Raw genomic sequence first — 20,014 nt, 5'->3', positions numbered from 1 at the left:
AACTCTCTTTTTTAACTTAAGTCTCTATTTTCAATTAATTTCTTTCTTTAACTGCTCAGCCTTTTGCAAGGAATGTTTTGATACAACTGTCTTTGCATTGCCTTGTATCAGCAGGAGGATGTGATCACAAATATATCCTTTTGGCATCTTTTTAGCTCCCTGCGCATAACAAAAATGTCAAACAGATTTTAATGAAAGGGTGCATGCTTGTGGGTATTGACAGTTTGACATAGAATCCTAATTTTCAGATGTCTTGTTCTTACTGGTTTTAACACACAAATACTTGCAGCATAAGAGCAAGGCACCACAACTATGGAGAGCCAGTATTTATATATTGTCCTCCTAGCCATAATGGGCTCCACTCAGCAACATAGAATCATAGAATAGTTAGGGTTGGAAAGGACCTTTCTGTGGGTTTGGGCCTGAGAGCTTTTGTGGCTAGGCTGCAATCATGTCTAATACCAATTTAGAAACCAAATTATTTCTTTTCCTCACCCTCAGAGCCTGGGCTCCCGCTGCTGCTGCACCCTCCTAGGGATGTGGGCAGGGGCAGCCCCAGCCAGAAATGAGGCACAGTGGGGGGGTGTGGGGATGATGGGGGGGGCCAATGGGTGTCCCTGCAGGGAAACGTGACCCATCTGCTCACAGGCTGCATGCCAGCTCTATGGGCTGCAGAGACCATCCCATGAAGGACAGCAGGGACCAGGAGAGCTCTCTGCATCAGGGGTCCCTTGAGGTACCCATGCATAGGGAATGCATGTGCACATATATTCATATTTGTTTATTTAACTGAAGTTGGGCTTCCTCCTCCTGTGCTCTCGGTGCTGGAAAGTGGCAGCTCTTTGTTTCTTTGTAGAGAAAATGTCAGGACTTCAGAAAAGGGGCGTGTGGCTCCCTCCATCATTTCACTTGACTATTTCCTATCTCAAATGCCCTACACCATTAGCATTGGCTACTTCTGCACGTAAGTAAGGCAAGATCAGAGGAACTGTTTATTCTATGAGATATTAGAGAATAATAAAACTGAAAATTAGAGCTGAACGGCATCAGGAAACTCCACTAGGTAAGATATTCTCCAAAGTTTTTCACAGGCAAAAGCTTAAGGTGGCCATTATCTCTACCAGCTTTAAAATCCCTCACGGCCATGGACACCACCCTTGCACCACTGGTGGCTCAGCTCCAGGACTTCCCTTCCTTCCCACAGCAGTGGGACAGAACGGCTCTTCCTAGGCATCTGCTCCTTGAAAGTGCCCCATTCTCCCCATATGCTTTGCTGATTATCCTCTGTATTCATGATGTCTCCCAGATTTGTGTGGCAAACAAGTTTTGTCAGCACGTTCCCTTGTCCTCAATATGAGGTTGGAGGCTGATCCTGAGAGGCAAAACCATGGTTTCTCCTTAGACCGGTGCTTCATCTTTCAGCAGGACCCAGCCCCATTTCCCTCCCCTGTCTTGCTGTTCAGGTACTTGTCCTAATAATTTCTCATGTGGCACTGTATCAAATACTGTACTGTGAGAGATGAGATCTACCTCATTTCTTTTATCTAGAAAATCAATGATCTTATCAAAGCAAGATATCAGGTTCATCTGTTGTAATCTATGCTTTATTTCTTTTAGACCATTTTTGCAATTACTTCTTTGGTTATTATTTCTTCAAAACCACGTCCCAAGCTTTGCACCCAGCAGATTAGCTCAGCAGCCTCATTGACATGGCTCCAGCTCTGCATTGCTGCATGGCCGTGTGGCCTCAAACTGCTCCTGTGAGAGCCACCTTCCTCATAGCCTTTCATGTACTCAGGCAAAAAAAAAAGAGTTACATTTCTTATTAATTGCTGATTATTTTGTTTGATGGGGTCTCATTCATCTAAGGCTGTCCCATATCTCATGCCTCCATCACCTTCTCTGCTATTCTCCACTATACGTGCAAGTTAGATGACCTAAGATAGCCTTGGGACATCATCTTTGTACTGTTTCCATGAGCCTACACAGAGACACAACTCCAAAGAGCAGGACACGAGCCCAGCTGGGCTTCAGAAACCCAAGCCAACACTACTGTCTTTTTTTAAGGCAATTTAACAAAGTTTGCATCACTGGCAAAACACTCACTGCAGCTCTGCAAATAACACCAAAGATCAATGTAATGCCCTATTGACAAAGTCTGAGCTATAATACATATATTTTCTACATTTTTATTGTGTTCATGTATGTTGATTCATAGCTGCCTTATCAATAAAAAAACACTGCACAAAGTTTTATACTATAACTGTCACCAAAAAAATAATTTATTACTAGGATAATGTCCTGGGTTCAGCTGTAGAAGTAATTTTTCTCCTTCTTAGTAGCTGGTGCAGAGCTGTGTTTTCAACTTTAGCCTGAGAACAATGCTGGTAACACACCAATGTTTTAGTTGTTGCTAAGTAATGTTTACACCAATCAAGGACTTTCTCAGTCTCATGCTCTGCCAGGGAGGAGGGGCACAAGAAGCCGGGAGGAAGCAGAGACAGGACACCTGACCCAAACTAGACAAAGGGGTATCCCATACCACAGCACGTCATGCCCAGTATATAAACTGGGGGGAGTTACCCGGAAGGCCCAGATTGCTGGTCAGGTATGGCTGGGTATCGGTCAGTGGGTGGTGAGCAATTGTACTGTGCATCACTTGTGTTTATTGTTTTCTTTTCCTTTTCCCCTTTTAGTTTTATATTCTCTCCCCTTGTTATTTCCCTTATCATTATTATTATTGGTGGCAGCAGTAGTATTAGTTTTGTATTGTACCTTAGTTACTGGACTGTTCTTATCTCAACCCATGGGATTTACATTCTTTCAATTCTCCTCCTGTCCTGGGTTCAGCTATAGCAGTCATTTTTCTCCTTCTTGGTAGCTGGTGCAGTGCTGTGTTTTTTAAGTTTCAGCCTGGGAACAACGCTGATAACACTGATGTTTTTAGTTGTTGCTAAGTAATGTTTATTCTGACCAAGGACTTTCTCAGTCTCATGCTTTGCCAGGGAGGAGGGGAAGCCGGGAGGAAGCAGAGACAGGACACCTGACCCAAACTAGCCAAAGGGGTATTCCATACCACAGCACGTCCTGCCCAGTATATAAACCGGGGGGAGTTACCCGGAAGGCCCAGATCACTGCTCGGGTCGGGCTGGGTATCGGTCGGCGGGTGGTGAGCAATTGTATCCTCTCCCCTTGTTATTTCACTAATCATTATTATCATTGGTGGTAGCAGTAGTGGTTTTGTATTATACCTTAGTTGCAGGACTGTTCTTATCTCAACCTGTGGGAGTTACATTCTTCTGATTCTCCTCCCCATCCCTCCGGGAGCGGGGGGAGGAAGAAGGGGGGGAGTGAGCGAGCAGCTGTGTGGTTCTGAGTTACCGGCTGGGCTCAAACCACGACACCTCCTCATCCCTCCAGGAGCTGAGGGGGAAGAAGGGGGGGGAGTGAGCAAGCAGCTGCATGGTTCTGAGTTACCGGCTGGGCTTAAACCATGACAGGGAGTTTGTGGCAAATTAAATTATTCTAATTGTTATTTGAAAATTGATGATAATGGTAAAATATATAAAACAGATCACATTTGGAATTAGAAAATTGGTTCATGTTCCTGTTCAAACCTGGAAAGGATGGGAGTTTGACCCTTTTTCCTGGCTGCCTGGAGGCCGGTGGATTAACAAATTTTATGTGGGCAGAGATCCTTTGTGGTAAGATGCTGAACTATAAAGAGACAGACAGAATTTCCTGCTCTATACATCATCAGCCTAAGGAAAGCTGATAATTTCATATAATCATAGAATAGTTTGGGTTGGAAGGGAGCTTCAAAGGTCATCTAGTCCACCCCCCCTGCAATGAGCAGGAATATCTTCAACTAGATCAGGTTGCCCAGAACTGCAGCTAGCCTGGCCTTGAATGTCTCCAAGGTTGGCACATCCACCACCTCTCTGGGCAACCTGTGCCAGTATTTTACCACCCTCATTGTAAAGAATTTCTTCCTGACGTCTAGCCTGAGTCTCCCCTCTTTTAGTTTAAAACCATCACCCCTCATCCTATCGCAACAGGCCCTGCTAAAAAGTCTCTATCCACTATATAGAGTCCACAGGCGTGCACACATATATCTATATGCCCATGCTCATGAAGGTCATGTAGGCATTTGCATCACATATTTATACAACTATTTCCTCCTAAAGAGAGGCATTACAAGGCCTATGACATGCTTAAAACAAGACAGATTCAAGAAACACGAAGTGAAACACTTAACAAACTTGGAAGCCATTAATAGCCTGTCATCAATTATACCTCAGAAACACTTACAAAGGGCCAAATACTGTAGCCTTTCATTGAGCAGATCTCCCCTCAAGGTCACCGAGAGGGTTGCTCAGTGAAGAGCTGCAGAACTTCACCTGAAGTTATCAATTCACATATTTGTGGGGTCTGTTTCCACAGCAGAGGCTTTCCCACAGGGGTCCCACTCCCCAGCCTTGGGACCACAAAGCCATCCCTCTCTGCCTTCCTATCAGCACACAAACGAAACAGCAGAACTTTTACTTGCCCATGCAGAATAGTTGGGGTTAAGGTACGAAACATGCAAAAATAAACTGCTTGGAATATTTACTAAAATCTGTTTGATTAAATTTGATTTGCTGAGGTGAGTAGCTCCAGAGAGGACGCCTTCAGCACCAGAGCATGGGGAAAACACAGCATCCAGGAGTCTCGATCCTGATCAGCCAGAGCCACCAAGGGAGCCTCAAGTCCTCATCAGGACTTGCCCAGGAGCTAGCAGCTCTGCTGACGTGAGCAGCTGACTTATAGGGGGCAATGCCAGGAGGGATGGCACCACCCCTGAGCAGATAAAACACCACACTGGGGAGTGGGCAAACAGGATGTGGTGCGGCAGTCAGGGCGTGGGCAGGGCGTGCGGGCAGGTGACTGGGATGGTGAGCACTCGTCTTAGGACCAGGGCCCAGTCTAGGAGCTTTGCACTGGCTACCCTGGCAGAACTGATGAGAGGGGAGGCTGCAGTGCAGACCTCAGTGTAGAAAGTGCCTCAACTTGTCTCTTGAGGAAAGGGTAAATAATGGACAGGGCTGCACTCGGTGCGCCCTGGTGGAGGATCTCCTGCAGCAGGTGGCTGAGCTTCAGGAAACTGTCAATAGACTAAGAGGTATCAGGGAAGCTGAGAGGGAGCTGGACTGCTGGCTGCTGGCCCAAACTGTGCAGGGGCCACAAGCATCCACCCTAGCACAAACAGAAAAGGAGGGCATTAATCCAGGAGGTCAGGAACTTGTCACCAAAAAAAAAAAAAAACAACAAAAAAAGGAGGAAGAGGACAATTAAAAGCAAGGGGCTTCCTCCAAAACCTGACGTCCCCACCCAGAACCCCTCCACAGCTCTGCAGGGGACTAACGAGGCAACACCCACCACAATGGAGGAACAACCAGTTGCTGCACCAGTAGAGAGGATAACTACTAGTGCATTCAGGAAAAAGTGTTGGGTCATAGTAGTAGGTGACTCTATAAAAGGTAGAGAGGCACCCACCTGTCAGCCTGACCTGATCTCAAGGGAGGTGTGTTGCCTACTGGGGGTGCAGATCAAGGATGTTGCTGAGAGGCTGCCTGGTCTAGTAAGTCCTGCTTACTATTACCCACTTCTAGTGGTCCATGTGGGTGCCAGTAATAGTGACAGCAGGAGTCTGGGAAGCATTAAGAAGGACTACAGAGCCCTGAGAAAAGCAGTTAGGGGCTCTGGGGGTCAGATAGTTTTTTCATTGATCCTCCAGGTCAAAGGGGAGGACCTTGAAAAGGCCAGGTGGTTTTAACAGGTTAATAAATGGTTAGAGGGGTGGTGCTATAGTCAGGGGTTTGGTTATTTAGACCATGGGACTTGATTTAGGAAGCCAGGTCTACTGGAGGTGGATAGGGCCAGTCTGACAAAGAAAAGGGAAGAGCTGCTTTGGTAGGAGACTTGCCAGGCTGGTCAAGGCAGCTTTAAACTAGATGTCTTGGGGGAAGGGGGCACTGATCCATCCCAAAACTACCAGTCAGATGCCAGCACCTGTAATGAATGCTCAGAGCAATGCAGAGCTACTTCAGCTGCTCCAGCCAATGAGTCGACTTTATTTAGAGCTTGGCTCAGATGCCTCTATACAAATGCCCGTAGTATGGAGAATAAACAAGAGGAATTAGAGATGTGTACATGTCTACTGGAGTGTTGGAATGGAAGGTTATAGGCTCTTTAGAAAAGACAGCCTGGGCAGATGGGGAGGGGGAGCTGCTATTTATGTCAATGATAAGCTGGAGAGTATGGAACTCTGCCTGGAGACAGATGATGAGCCAACAGAGACCTTGTGGGTCAGGATCAAAGAGAGAACTGTGATGGGAGACATTACTGTGGGGATCTGTTACAAGCTACCCAATCAGGAGGACTCTGTGGATGATGCCCTCTATAGACAGATAGGAGCATCCTCACACTCGCAGGCCCTTGGCATCATGGGGGATTTCAACCATCTTGATACCTGTTGGAGGGATGGTACGGCCCAGCACAAGCAATCCCGGAGGTTCCTTGATTGTGTGGAAGACAACTTCCTCTTGCAAGTAATAGAGGAGCCGACAAGGAGAGGTGCCATGCTGGACCTCGTGCTCACCAACAGGGAGGGGCTGGTGGGGAACGTGATGCTCCAGGGAAGCCTTGACTGTAGCAATCACGAGATGGTTGAGTTTGAGATCCTCAGGACAGTGAGAAGGTCACACAGCAAGCTCACTGCCCTGGACTTCAAGAGAGCAGACTTTGGCCTCTTCAGGAACCTGCTTAGTAAGGTTCCATGGGATAAAGCCCTAGAGGGCAGGGGTGCCCAAGACTGCTGGTTGATATTCAAGGATCACCTCCTATGTGCTCAGGAGTGTTGTGTCCCGACTAGAAGGAAGTGCGGCAGGAGGGCCAGGAGACCTCCATGGATGGATAAGGAGCTGCTGAGGAAACTTAGAGGGGAAAAAAAGAAGCTCATAGAAGGTGGAAGCAAGGACAGGCAGCCTGGGAAGAATAAAGGGACGTTGTCTGGGAAAGCTAGGGACCAGGTTAGGAAAGCTAAGGCCCAGTTAGAATTGAGTCTGGCCAGGGGATGTCAAGGGTAAAAGGAAGGGCTTCTATAGGTATGTCGCAAACAAGACAGACTAGGGATAAAGTGGGCCCTCTCCGGAAAGAAATGGGAGAACTGGCTACCCTGGATTTGGAGAAGGCTGAGGTTCTCAATGATTTCTTTGCCTCAGTCTTCACCAGCAAATGCTCTAACCACACCACCCAAGTCTTGGAAGGCAGATGCAGGGACTGTGAGAATGAAGACCTTAGGCCCACTATAGGAGAGGATCAGGTAGGAGATCATCTTAGGAACTTGAATGTGCACAAGTCCATGGGACCTGATGAAATCCATCCACGGGTCCTGAAGGAGCTGGCGAATGAAGTTGCTAAGCCACTGTCCATCATATTCGAAAAATCATAGAAGTCAGTTGAAGTTCCCGATGACTGGAAGAAGGGTAATATAACCCCCATTTACAAGAAGGGGAAGGTGGAAGACCCGGGGAACTACAGACCAATCTCACCTCTGTGCCTGGCAGGATCATGGAGCAGATTCTCCTGGAAAGCATGCTAAGGCACATGAAAAACAATGAGGTGGTTGGTGACAGCCAACATGGCTTCACTAAGGGGAAATCCTTTCTGACCAATTTAGTGGCCTTCTATGATGGGGCTACAGAACTGATGGATGGGGGCAGAGCAGTTGACGTCATCTACCTGGACTTGTGCAAAGCGTTTGACACTGTCCCGCATGACATCCTTGTCTCTAAATTGGAGAGACATCAATTTGATGGATGGACCACTTAGTGGATAAAGAATTGGCTGGATGTCCGCATGCAGAGATGATGTGGTCAGCAGCTCAATGTCCAACTGGAGACAGGTAACAAGTGGTGTCCCTCAGGGGTCGGTGTTGGGACCGGTCCTGTTCAACATCTTTGTCGGCGACATGGACAGTGGGGTTGAGTGCGCCCTCAGCAAGTTTGCTGACAACACCAAGCTGTGTGGTTCGGTTGATATGCTGGAGGGAAGGGATGCCATCCAGAGGGACCTTGACATGCTTGTGAGGTGGGCCAATGCCAACCTCATGAAGTTCAACAAAGTGAAGTGCAAGGTCCTACACCTGGGTCAGGGCAATCCCAATCACAGCTACAGGTTGGGCAGAGAAGTGATTCAGAGCAGCCCTGTGGAGAAGGACTTGGGGGTGTTGGTCGATGAGAAACTGAACAGGAGCCAGCTTCAGTGTGCGCTTGCAGCCCAGAAAGTCAACCACATCCTGGGCTGCATCAAAAGAAGCGTGACCAGCAGGTCAAAGGAGGTGATCCTGCCCCTCTACTCTGCTCTTGTGAGACCTCACTTGGAGTACTGTGTACAGTTCTGGTGTCCTCAACATAAAAAGGACATGGAGCTGTTGGAGCAAGTCCAGAGGAGGGCCACAAGGATGATAAGGGGGCTGGAGCACCTCCCATATGAAGACAGGCTGAGAGAGTTGGGGCTGTTCAGCCTGGAGAAGAGAAGGCTGCGTGGAGACCTCATAGCAGCCTTCCAGTATCTGAAGGGGGCCTACAGGGATGCTGGAAAGGGACTCCTCATCAGGATTGTAGTGATAGGAGAAGGGGTGATGGGTTCAAACTTAAACAGGGGATGTTCAGCTTAGATACAAGGAAGAAGTTCTTTACAGTGAGGGTGGTGAGGCACTGGAACGGGTTGCCCAAGGAAGTGGGAAATGCTCCATCCCAGGCAGTGTTCAAGGCCAGGTTGAACAGAGCCTTGGGCGACATGGTCTAGTGTGACATGTCCCTGCCCATGGCAGGGGGGTTGGAACTAGATGATCTTAAGGTTCTCTCCAACCCTAACCACTCTATAATTCTAAATTTACCAAAATGTACCGCAAACTTCAAAGGGAAAAAGGCTCACCTTTTGAATGTAAAAAAGATGTAAATATATTCCTGGTAAACCTGACCTTTGTGTGATATACAAAATGACTGTAGTCTTCTGTTTCAAAGATATTCTTCCTTGTAAAATATCCATTGTTATGGTATTTCCTTCACTAAGTAGAAATATCAGAGGTTATGCTTCAGCTATACACAACAATATTATTTCTTTTAATATATGAATGCACCAAAAGGTTCATATATAAAGAACACTGATAGAGTTCCTGGAGCTGTTCTCTGCTTCCTATTGTTACAAACAATAATTTGAGGAAAGGAGAAAAAAAATCCTGCAAAGAAGGATTTCAGCTAAACACGAGCAATACACCTCCTACACATTTTTCCTTTTATGCAGCTTTGTTTCAGTGATTTGAGCATGTTCTAATTTTGTCATTCAAGCCATCTGACTTTCACTGCTCTATACAAACAAAACCTAATTTAGTCTGAGATGTTTTAAGTCATAACAATGGTGTATGGCCAAGGTTCAGGTGTGCTAGAATATTTAAATACCTAGTCTATATTTTCCTGATATAGACAGGCAGCTTTTTGTACTCTGATTAATTATGATTTTGTGTCTGAAAAAAATAGGTCTTCCTATTCTACATTATTGGTTATTTAATTAGGGATTCTGGTAGCTTCAGATGTTGGGTAGCTAAAATTGTGCTGTGGTTGAAAAAAAAATTAAAAAAAAAATACTATCAATCATCTCCATACTGTTGCCTTTTTGTATCTTACGAAGGTCACAATAAGATGTGATTGTTTGGCATAGCAGCAGTGAATTATGCCACCCAGACAAGCTTTTAACCTATGTGCCTTCACTCTGAGTGAGACACACAGGGATGTGCTCTCTTTAAACAGTTCTCTACTGAAGAGGATTCAATTACCATAATGAATCTGAGGCCAGGCAGCAATCTTATGCACTGAAAGAATTTCTAAAAGACTGTAGAATTTGTAAAATGAACAGCTCGCAGACTAAATGGCTGTGTGGGTGAATCAATTATTGCAGAGCTCGCAGTAGTCATAATATTTAGTACATATCATAGAGTGTTTCAGGTACAATAAGATATGCTAGTTTTTTCCCATTCCTGCTTGAAAGTGGTGTGTGCTCCACGAACTTAGTCAATCTTCAGGATCTATTTAGAACTAGTATTAAGTCAATAAAAAAATCCATCTGCAGCTGCGGTGCATGTACCACGATCCAAGGGACTCACATTGCTAAACAGTAATTGTATTAAAGCATACACCACTGAGCTGCTCATTGGGAAAACGCATGATCTATGGCGAAACACAAAATGCATCAAGGGCTGAAATATTTTTAGAGGTAGAGTAGGGCCAATGCTGAAAAGTTTCCTTATTAATACATTAATTATTTTATTTTGACTGCACCATTTATAACCATATAGTCTGTGTCCAGCTACCCATATTCCCATTAATCAATGATTTGAAGACAACTGTCATAATTTCATTTTATTATGACTTATAGGTTCATTGCAGTTCACTTAAAAGTTGCAATAAGCAAGACACCGGTGGGTAAGAACTGGACCTTCCCAGGCTGTCAAGTGCTCATGTCCGGCGTTGGCCAGGATGGCAGCAAGCAGCCATGCCCTGAGCAGGGGCTGGGGGGCTGGGGGTCATGTGGGACAAGCAGGGGTGCTGGGGGGGTGTCAGGTTGGCTGCCGGAGAGGTGCTGAGGCCATGCTGGTGGATTAAAAAGCTGGATGGGCACTTTGGCTCACAGATAGGACATGCAAACCCCCCAGCTTGCAGTGGGATGATGCTGAGATGCTATGAGAGAAAATAGGAAGGGCACAATGCCTTGAGAAAGGAAATATTGCTGCTAAAATAGAAACCCTCGATGGCACCAGAGTATATATCCAAAGAACCTGAGGACACTTCTCAAACCTCCAGCCTGGCCATGAGTTTGCAGCACCCACGCTGCACTCAGCCACTGGCAAGCAAACAGGGACCCCCCGCACATGGCTCTGTGGTTTGGCTGTGCCAAAGCTGCATCACCATGTTACCGAGCCATGCCAGAAAACACCAAATGCACTTCCACATTGTCTACAACCTCCCCTGAAATGCACAGGGCTAGATAGCAAACAGGGTGTCCCTTTAATGAAACTACAACATATTATAAATTATTACAGCTTCGTCTTTTCAGGTTTTAGACAATGTAATGTGATTTATTCAAAGAAATGCTGATGATTAGACATTAAATGGCACTAAATATTCCACTTCCTCTGTGCTGCCTGATAAACTGGTTTCATTAACATTATAAGTAACAAAAGTTTCCATTTCAGTCAGCCTATTTTGTTTTCCTCACAATCCAAGTTGCAGCTGCACAGCACTATATTGCAGGGACTTCGCAGAGCGGCAGCTTTAGGCTCTCCATCACTCCCTACAGTTAAAGGGACCGAGCCAGCTGTGGGTGGCACACACAGGGATGTCCCGGCTCGGTGTCCCGGCCCCCTCCATCCACAGTCCCCAGGGGCCACCGCAGCACCTCCCTGCCCAAGCCAAGCTGGCCTCTCTTTGCTCCGGTCCCCAGCACACGAGGGACACCGAGGGACATCCCCTGGGGCTGGCACAACCATCCCAACTCCATCACCATCACTTTTCTTCCCCTCAAGAGATTTTTCTTTAGCCACAAAGTCTCTCTCTATTAAATCACGTGCCTCAGCCTTAAGTGCAGGTTAACACTGTGCCCTGAGTGGAAGCTACTGTATTTGTCAAGGATACCTTCATGATTTATCTCTTCCAGCCCTACAGAAGAGTTCACATCTGGATATACAGTGCCTCTATATAATTTCCAAATACAGCAGTTCTGCCTCCTCCCTTGGAGACCTTGCTGGGGATCTAAACCTGCTAGAATTACAGTTAATTCCCAATTCAGGCCCTTATTTCAGGGGAGGGGGGCATCGATCCATCCCAACACTCCTGGTCAGTTGCCAGCACCTGTAATAAGTGCTTGGAGCGATGCAGAGATATTTCAGCTGCTCCAGCCATTGAGTCGGCTTGATTTGGAGCTCGGCTCAGATGCCTCTATGCAAACGCCTGCACTATAGGGAACAAACAAGAGGAATTAGAGATGTGTGCATGGCTACAGGGATATGATGTCATTGGTATCACAGAAACATGGTGGGATGGCTCCTATGACTGGAGTGTTGGAATGGAAGGTTACAGGCTGCTCAGAAAAGACAGCCCAGGCAGACGGGGAGGGGGCGTTGCTATTTATGTCAGTGATAGGCTGGAGAGTATGGAACTCTGTCTGGGGACAGGTGATGAGTCAACAGAGTGTTTGTGGGTCAGGGTCAAAGGGAGAAAAGCGATGGGGGACATTACGGTGGGGATCTGTTACAGGCCGCCTGATCAAGAGGACTCTGTGGATGAAGCGCTCTACAGACAGATAGGAGCAGCCTCACGCTCGCAGGCCCTTGTCCTCATGGGGGACTTCAACCATCCTGACATCTGTTGGAGGGATGGTACAGCCCGGCAGAAGCAATCCAAGAGGTTCCTCGATTGTGTGGAAGACAACTTCCTCTTGCAAGTAACAGAGGAGCCGACAAGGAGAGGTGCCATGCTTGACCTCGTGCTCACCAACAGGGAGGGACTGGTGGGGAATGTGACACTCCAGGGCAGCCTTGGTTGTAGTGATCACGAGATGGTTGAGTTTGAGATCCTCAGGACAGTGAGAAGAGCATGCAGCAAGCTCACTGCCCTGGACTTCAAGAGAGCAGACTTTGGCCTCTTCAGTAACCTGCTTAGTAAGATTCAATGGGATACAGTCCTAGAGGGCAGGGGGGCCCAAGACTGCTGGTTGATATTCAAGGATCACCTGCTACGTGCTCAGGAGTGTTGCGTCCCAACTAGAAGGAAGTGCGGCAGGAGGGCCAGGAGACCTCCATGGATGGACAAGGAGCTGCTGAGAAAACTTAGAGGGAAAAAAGAAGCTTATAGAAGGTGGAAGCGAGGACAGGCAGCCTGGGAAGAATATAGGAACATTATCTGGGAAGCTAGGGACCAGGTTAGGAAATCTAAGGCCCAGCTAGAATTAAATCTGGCCAGGGGATGTGAAAGATAACAGGAAAGGATTCTATAGATACGTAGCAAATAAAAGACAGACTAGGGACAACGTCGGCCCTCTCCGGAAGCTATCGGGAGAACTGGCTACCATAGATTTGGAGAAGGCTGAGGTTCTCAATGATTTCTTTGCCTCAGTCTTCACTAGCAAATGCTCTGACCACACCACCCAAGTCTTGGAAGGCAGATGCAGGGACTGTGAGAATGAAGACCTTAGGCCCACTGTAGGAGAGGATCAGGTTCGAGACCATCTTAAGAACCTGAACGTGCACAAGTCCATGGGACCTGATGAAATCCATCCACGGGTCCTGAAGGAGCTGGCGAATGAAGTTGCTAAACCACTGTCCATCATATTTGAAAAATCATAGCAGTCAGGTGAAGTTCCTGATGACTGGAAGAAGGGTAATATAACCCCCATTTACAAGAAGGGGAAGGTGGAAGACCCGGGGAACTACAGACCAATCTCACCTCTGTGCCTGGCAGGATCATGGAGCAGATTCTCCTGGAAAGCATGCTAAGGCACATGAAAAACAACGAGGTGGTTGGTGACAGCCAACATGGCTTCACTAAGGGGAAATCCTGCCTGACCAATTTGGCAGCCCTCTATGATGGGGCCACAGAAATGATGGACAGGGGCAGAGCAGTTGACATCGTCTACCTGGACTTGTGCAAAGCATTCGACACTGTCCCGCACGACATCCTTGTCTCTAAATTGGAGAGACATCAATTTGATAGATGGACCACTCGGTGGATAAAAAACTGGCTCGATGGCCGCACGCAAAGAGTTGTGGTAAATGGCTCGATGTCCAGTTGGAAAACAGTAATGAGTGGTGTCCCTCAGGGATCGGTGTTGGGACCGGTCCTGTTCAACATCTTTGTCGGCGACATGGACAGTGGGATCGAGTGCACCCTCAGTGAGTTTGCCGACGACACCAAGCTGTGTGGTTCGGTTGATACGCTGGAGGGAAGGGATGCCATCCAGAGGGACCTTGCCACGCTTGTGAGGTGGGCGAATGCCAGGCTCACTTCATGAAGTTCAACAAAGTGAAGTGCAAGGTCCTACACCTGGGTCAGGGCAATCCCAATCACAGCTACAGGTTGGGCAGAGAAGTGATTCAGAGCAGCCCTGTGGAGAAGGACTTGGGGGTGTTGGTCGATGAGAAACTGAACAGGAGCCAGCTTCAGTGTGCGCTTGCAGCCCAGAAAGTCAACCATATCCTGGGCTGCATCAAAAGAAGCGTGACCAGCAGGTCAAAGGAGGTGATCCTGCCCCTCTACTCTGCTCTTGTGAGACCTCACTTGGAGTACTGTGTACAGTTCTGGTGTCCTCAACATGAAAAGGACATGGAGCTGTTGGAGCAAGTCCAGAGGAGGGCCACGAGGATGATAAGGGGGCTGGAGCACCTCCCGTATGAAGACAGGCTGAGAAAGTTGGGGCTGTTCAGCCTGGAGAAGAGAAGGCTGCATGGAGACCTCATAGCAGCCTTCCAGTATCTGAAGGGGGTCTATAAGGATGCTGGTGAAGGACTCTTCCTTAGGGACTGTAGTGGTAGGACAAGGGGTAATGGCTTCAAACTGAAACAGGGGAAGTTTAGATTAGATATAAGGAAGAAGTTCTTTACAGTGGGGGTGGTGAAGCACTGGAATGGGTTGCCCAGGGAGGTTGTGGATGCTCCATCCCTGGTGGTGTTCAAGGCCAGGTTGGACAGAGCCTTGGACCACATGGTTTAGGGCAAGGTGTCCCTGCCCATGGCAGGGGAGTTGGAACTAGATGATCTTAAGGTCCTTTCCAACCCTTACTATTCTACGATTCTGTGACTCTATGACCTGTCCAGGGTGTTGCAGCCCTGTATCACTGGGTAGGGATGCTCTCACATGGTACCCTCCCAACACACTGCAGCTCACCCAGTCCTTTCCCCAGCCTTTAGTCACATTTGCCTTCTTTCAGGGAAAACATCCCTTTGCCATAAGCCACAGAGAACACTTTCTGAAAGAGCTTTTAAGAGTAAGGCTGCAATTTAAGCACATGCCAGCCAATTCAACGAAACCTCACTCCTGCCCTTGGGCAGCTCTGCTGGCTCAGGGTGGCACTGGCTGTATTTTGGGTGGGGGGCAGGGGTTGGTCCAACCACCTCCCACCACTCGCTGCACAGGAGAAAACAAACCTTTTGCACCCACAAACCGCTGACTTAATGGGGCAAAGCAGCCCCACTTGCAGGGCCGAGCCCAGGTGACACATCCCGTCCTCCTCCTGCATCTCGGGTAGCATCTACACACACACACAGAGATATTTAGAAGGCTATATATTATTGTTTATGTAAAGCCATAGCTTTCCCTTGATTGCAAGGCATGGTGGGGCTGCTGCTGAGGTTTGCTCTTGACATTTCTGCATTAGCTGGCTTTTGTCAAGCCTGGCAGGCTGAGAAATTCTATCTTAAGGGCTGTTCTTTATTAAATTTGCAAGATACAAAACTGTGACTGACTCTTTTCTTTTGGTGAATGCATAAATAATAAATCCAGATCGCTAAAAACAACAATTAAAATATTGCTCAAATTTAAAAGCAAAAAAAAAAATAATTGGTGATTTTCCGAGAGCTTGGCAAGGGCTGCGCGAGCAGAGGCAGCATCCGTCCTCGAGGGCTTCTGACAGCTGTCAATACTCAAAGTGCTTGAGGAGGGAGACAGGGCTGGAGAAAAAAAGAGCGTGCCTGAGCCGAGCCGCTATGTGTTTTACCAAACTTTGTCAGAGTCTTTTATACAACTCCTTTATGCAGGATCTGTGACATAATTCTTATTTTTTTCCACCAGCCATTATATATGATAAATAAAACAATGCACTGAAAACACTGAAATCTCTCATCAATGTCTTTGTGAAAAGGAACCAGATAAACGAGTCTTGGAATCAAAGGCAGATTACATGACTGACCATGTATCATCCTCTGTGTATTGAACATAGTCTTTGTAAAGATAGAGTGGTAATAAAAAGTGGTATTGTGTGCTGTGAAATGCTGTGTGGGTCTGTGCATGACTAATCTGTCTTTCTGTATTATTTTATTCAATCTTCTCTGACTTTATGCCTTTGACATTTTTGCTACACTCAGTAAATTTGAGTCAATAGGCAATTTTAAAGAATTTTTATAGGGCTTCAGAGAAGTCATACACAGACTGTATCTTTGTTCAGATTTAACAGTTTAAATATTTCCTTTGTCTAGGATGCAGAGTAATCTTTAGGCAGAGGGGGGATGGGGTAGGAAATGCCTAAACCTCCCTTCATATTTTGGCAACTTCCTGGCAAGGCTGGTGGTGGGAGCAGTGCCAGGGGCTGATACCGGTGGGCACAGCGTGCCCAGGGAGCAGGGGACGACGGATCAGGCCCTGGCAAGTTTGTTGCCTCTGCCAAAGAAGGGCTACGGGAATACTGGCTCCCTCCACGCAACTTAAGTGGGAAGAGGATGAAATGTGTAAAGAGCTATTGTAAATATAGGCTTAAATATGATCCTCTTGCATCAGCCAATTTCTCTGACAAGATATTGCAAGGGTTGCTGTTTCTTAGTAAATAATGATTTTATTGCATCTCTTTAATGAAATGATAACGTGATACACAGTAAATTATCTGCATCTATAACATTACTGAGGATAAGCAGCGTGGTTTTAGTAATTTATACCACAGAGAGACATGCATTATAAAAATAGGAAAATTATTTCCTTTGTTAAATTGTGCAGAAGACTTTACCTGAGGAACACCAGACACATCAATCTCCAGAGATCCACTCACTTGTATTTAAGCTGTTGAACTGTTCACTGTGGGGTTTTTTCCTCAGAACAGTTGAAAAAAACATTTTGTGAGCCAGAATTGACACTGTGGGTATTGTTCCTGCTCACACAAGTTATTAAAATAATTACTAAGCTATTTCAAGGTAACTTGAAGCTTTCTTTAAAACTTAAAGCCAGATCTGAAGGAATTAGTCTAAATGATTTGCATTGATGCAAACTGAGGTGTTGCGGGCAGCTCACATGGGTACCTCCTGGCAGCGCAGCCCTATTGCTCACCACACCCCAGGGGCTCCAAGATGGCCATTGCTGGGTGGGACAGAGTTTGGGGTGAAATTGGGAGATGCCATGGGTTGGAGAAACCATTGCTCATGGGGGGCTGCAGAGAGGCTCACGCCAGACCCCAGAGCAGCACCCACAGCATCACCCTGAACTGCAACACTCAGCCCTGCTCATGCTCTAGGGGGGAAAGCAATTTCTGCTGCTCACCCTCATGAAAGTGAGCCCAAAACTATTTGGGATTTGTCGGCTGGCTGCAGACACCTGCAGCACTTGCTGCGATGGGGCTACTCTGGCGGGATCCTTACCTCCCATCCAGCCCAACAGAGCCCAACACCAGCTTTCCTCACCAGCTACCAACAGCCCAGCATGGCCTGAAACTGGGGTTGGTCACCCAAGTCAGGGCAGTGACCAGTCCCCATGGATGCAATGCCAGAGGGGTGGACCACGTGCTGGTGAATTTTTCTGTATGCACAGGACAGCCAAGAACAGAGTTATGATGTATCAGGAGGTGGTTTGTGGGTTTTGGGGGTGGTGGTGATTTTTTGTTTAAGTATCACCACTAACCTTCCAAGGAGACCAAACTGCACCGACCAGCTGGGACCCCCATGCACTGGGCCACCCCATTAACTCAAAGCCCATCCTTCTGAGATGAGCACATCGCTGGCAGATGTTCCTTATGTAATCATGCTTTAGCATCTTCAAAATTTCAATGGGTAAAAATTCCCCATCTTGGTGTGAGGCTGCATCATGAATTCCCTCTGCCTCATATGGCAGGGATGGAAAAATACCACTTTTCAGCCTTGCACAATGCTTGATGTAAGTTTCCGAAAACAAGTGCTCTAGTAAACCCAAAAGTATAGGATAATAGAATCATAGAATCATAGAATAGTTAGGGTTGGAAAGGACCGTAAGATCATCTAGTTCCAACTCCCCTGCCATGGGCAGGGACACCTTGCCCTAAACCATGTGGTCCAAGGCTCTGTCCAACCTGGCCTTGAACACCACCAGGGATGGAGCATCCACAACCTCCCTGGGCAACCCATTCCAGTGCTTCACCACCCTCACTGTAAAGAACTTCTTCCTTATATCTAATCTAAACTTCCCCTGTTTCAGTTTGAAGCCATTACCCCTTGTCCTACCACTACAGTCCCTAAGGAAGAGTCCCTCCCCAGCATCCTTATAGGCCCCCTTCAGATACTGGAAGGCTGCTATGAGGTCTCCATGCAGCCTTCTCTTCTCCAGGCTGAACAGCCCCAACTTTCTCAGCCTGTCTTCATACAGGAGGTGCTCCAGCCCTCTTATCGTCCTCGTGGCCCTCCTCTGGACTCGCTCCAACAGCTCCATGTCCTTTTTATGTTGAGGACACCAGAACTGTACACAGTACTCCAAGTGAGGCCTCATGAGAGCAGAGTACAGGGGCAGGATCACCTCCTTCAACCTGCTGGTCACGCTTCTTTTGATGCAGCCCAGGATACGGTTGGCTTTCCGGGCTGCGAGCGCACACTGCCGGCTCATGTTAAGCTTCTCATCAACCAACACCCCCAAGTCCTTCTCTGCAGGGCTACTCTGAATCTCTTCTCTGCCCAACCTGTAGCTGTGCCTGGGATTGCCCAGACCCAGGTGTAGGACCTTACACTTGGCTTGGTTAAACTTCATAAGGTTGGCATTGGCCCACCTCGCAAGCGTGTCAGGGTCCCTCTGGATGGCATCCCTTCCCTCCAGCGTATCAACCAAACCACACAGCTCGGTGTTGTCGGCAAACTTGCTGAGGGCGCACTCAACCCCACTGTCCATGTAGCCGACAAAGATGTTGAACAGGACCGGTCCCAACACCGATCCCTGAGGGACACCACTCGTTACAGGTTTCCAACTGGACATCGAGCCATTTACCACAACTCTCTGCTTGCGGCCATCGAGCCAGTTTTTTTATCCACCGAGTGGTCCATCTATCAAATTGATGTCTCTCCAATTTAGAGACAAGGATGTCATGTGGGACAGTGTCGAATGCTTTGCACAAGTCCAGGTAGATGACATCAACTGCTCTGCCGCTGTCCATCAGTTCCGTGGCTCCATCATAGAAGGCCACCAAATTGGTCAGGCAGGATTTCCCCTTAGTGAAGCCATGTTGGCTGTCACCAACCACCTCGTTGTTTTTCATGTGCCTTAGCATGTTTTCCAGGAGAAACTGTTCCAAGATTTTGCCAGGCACAGAGGTGAGGCTGACTGGTCTGTAGTTCCCCGGGGTCTTCCACCTTCCCCTTCTTGAAAATGGGGGTTATAATACCCTTCTTCCAGTCATTGGGAACTTCACCTGACTGCCAGGATTTTTTGAATATGATGGACAGTGGTTTAGCAACTTCATTCGCCAGCTCCTTCAGGACCCGTGGATGGATTTCATCAGGTCCCATGGACTTGTGCACGTTCAGGTTCTTAAGATGGTCTCGAACCTGATCCTCTCCTACAGTGGGCCTAAGGTCTTCGTTCTCACAGTCCCTGCATTTGCTTTCCAAGACTTGGGTTGTGTGGTCAGAGCATTTGCTGGTGAAGACTGAGGCAAAGAAGTCATTAAGAACCTCAGCCTTCTCCAAATCCATGGTAGCCAGTTCTCCTGATAGCTTCTGGAGAGGGCCTACATTGTCCCTAGTCTGTCTTTTATTTGCTAAGTATCTATAGAATCCTTTCCTGTTATCTTTTACATCCCTTGCCAAACTTAATTCTAGCTGGGCCTTAGCTTTCCTAACCTGGTCCCTAGCTTCTCGGGCAATGCTCCTGTATTCTTCCCAGGCCGCCTGTCCTTGCTTCCACCTTCTATAAGCTTCTTTTTTCCCCTCTAAGTTTCCTCAGCAGCTCCTTGTCCATCCATGGAGGTCTCCTGGCCCTCCTGCTGC

This window comes from Strigops habroptila, chromosome W (assembly GCF_004027225.2).
Source record: "Strigops habroptila isolate Jane chromosome W, bStrHab1.2.pri, whole genome shotgun sequence".
NCBI classification, from domain to species: domain Eukaryota; kingdom Metazoa; phylum Chordata; class Aves; order Psittaciformes; family Psittacidae; genus Strigops; species Strigops habroptila.
This window is presented reverse-complemented; position numbering follows the sequence as displayed.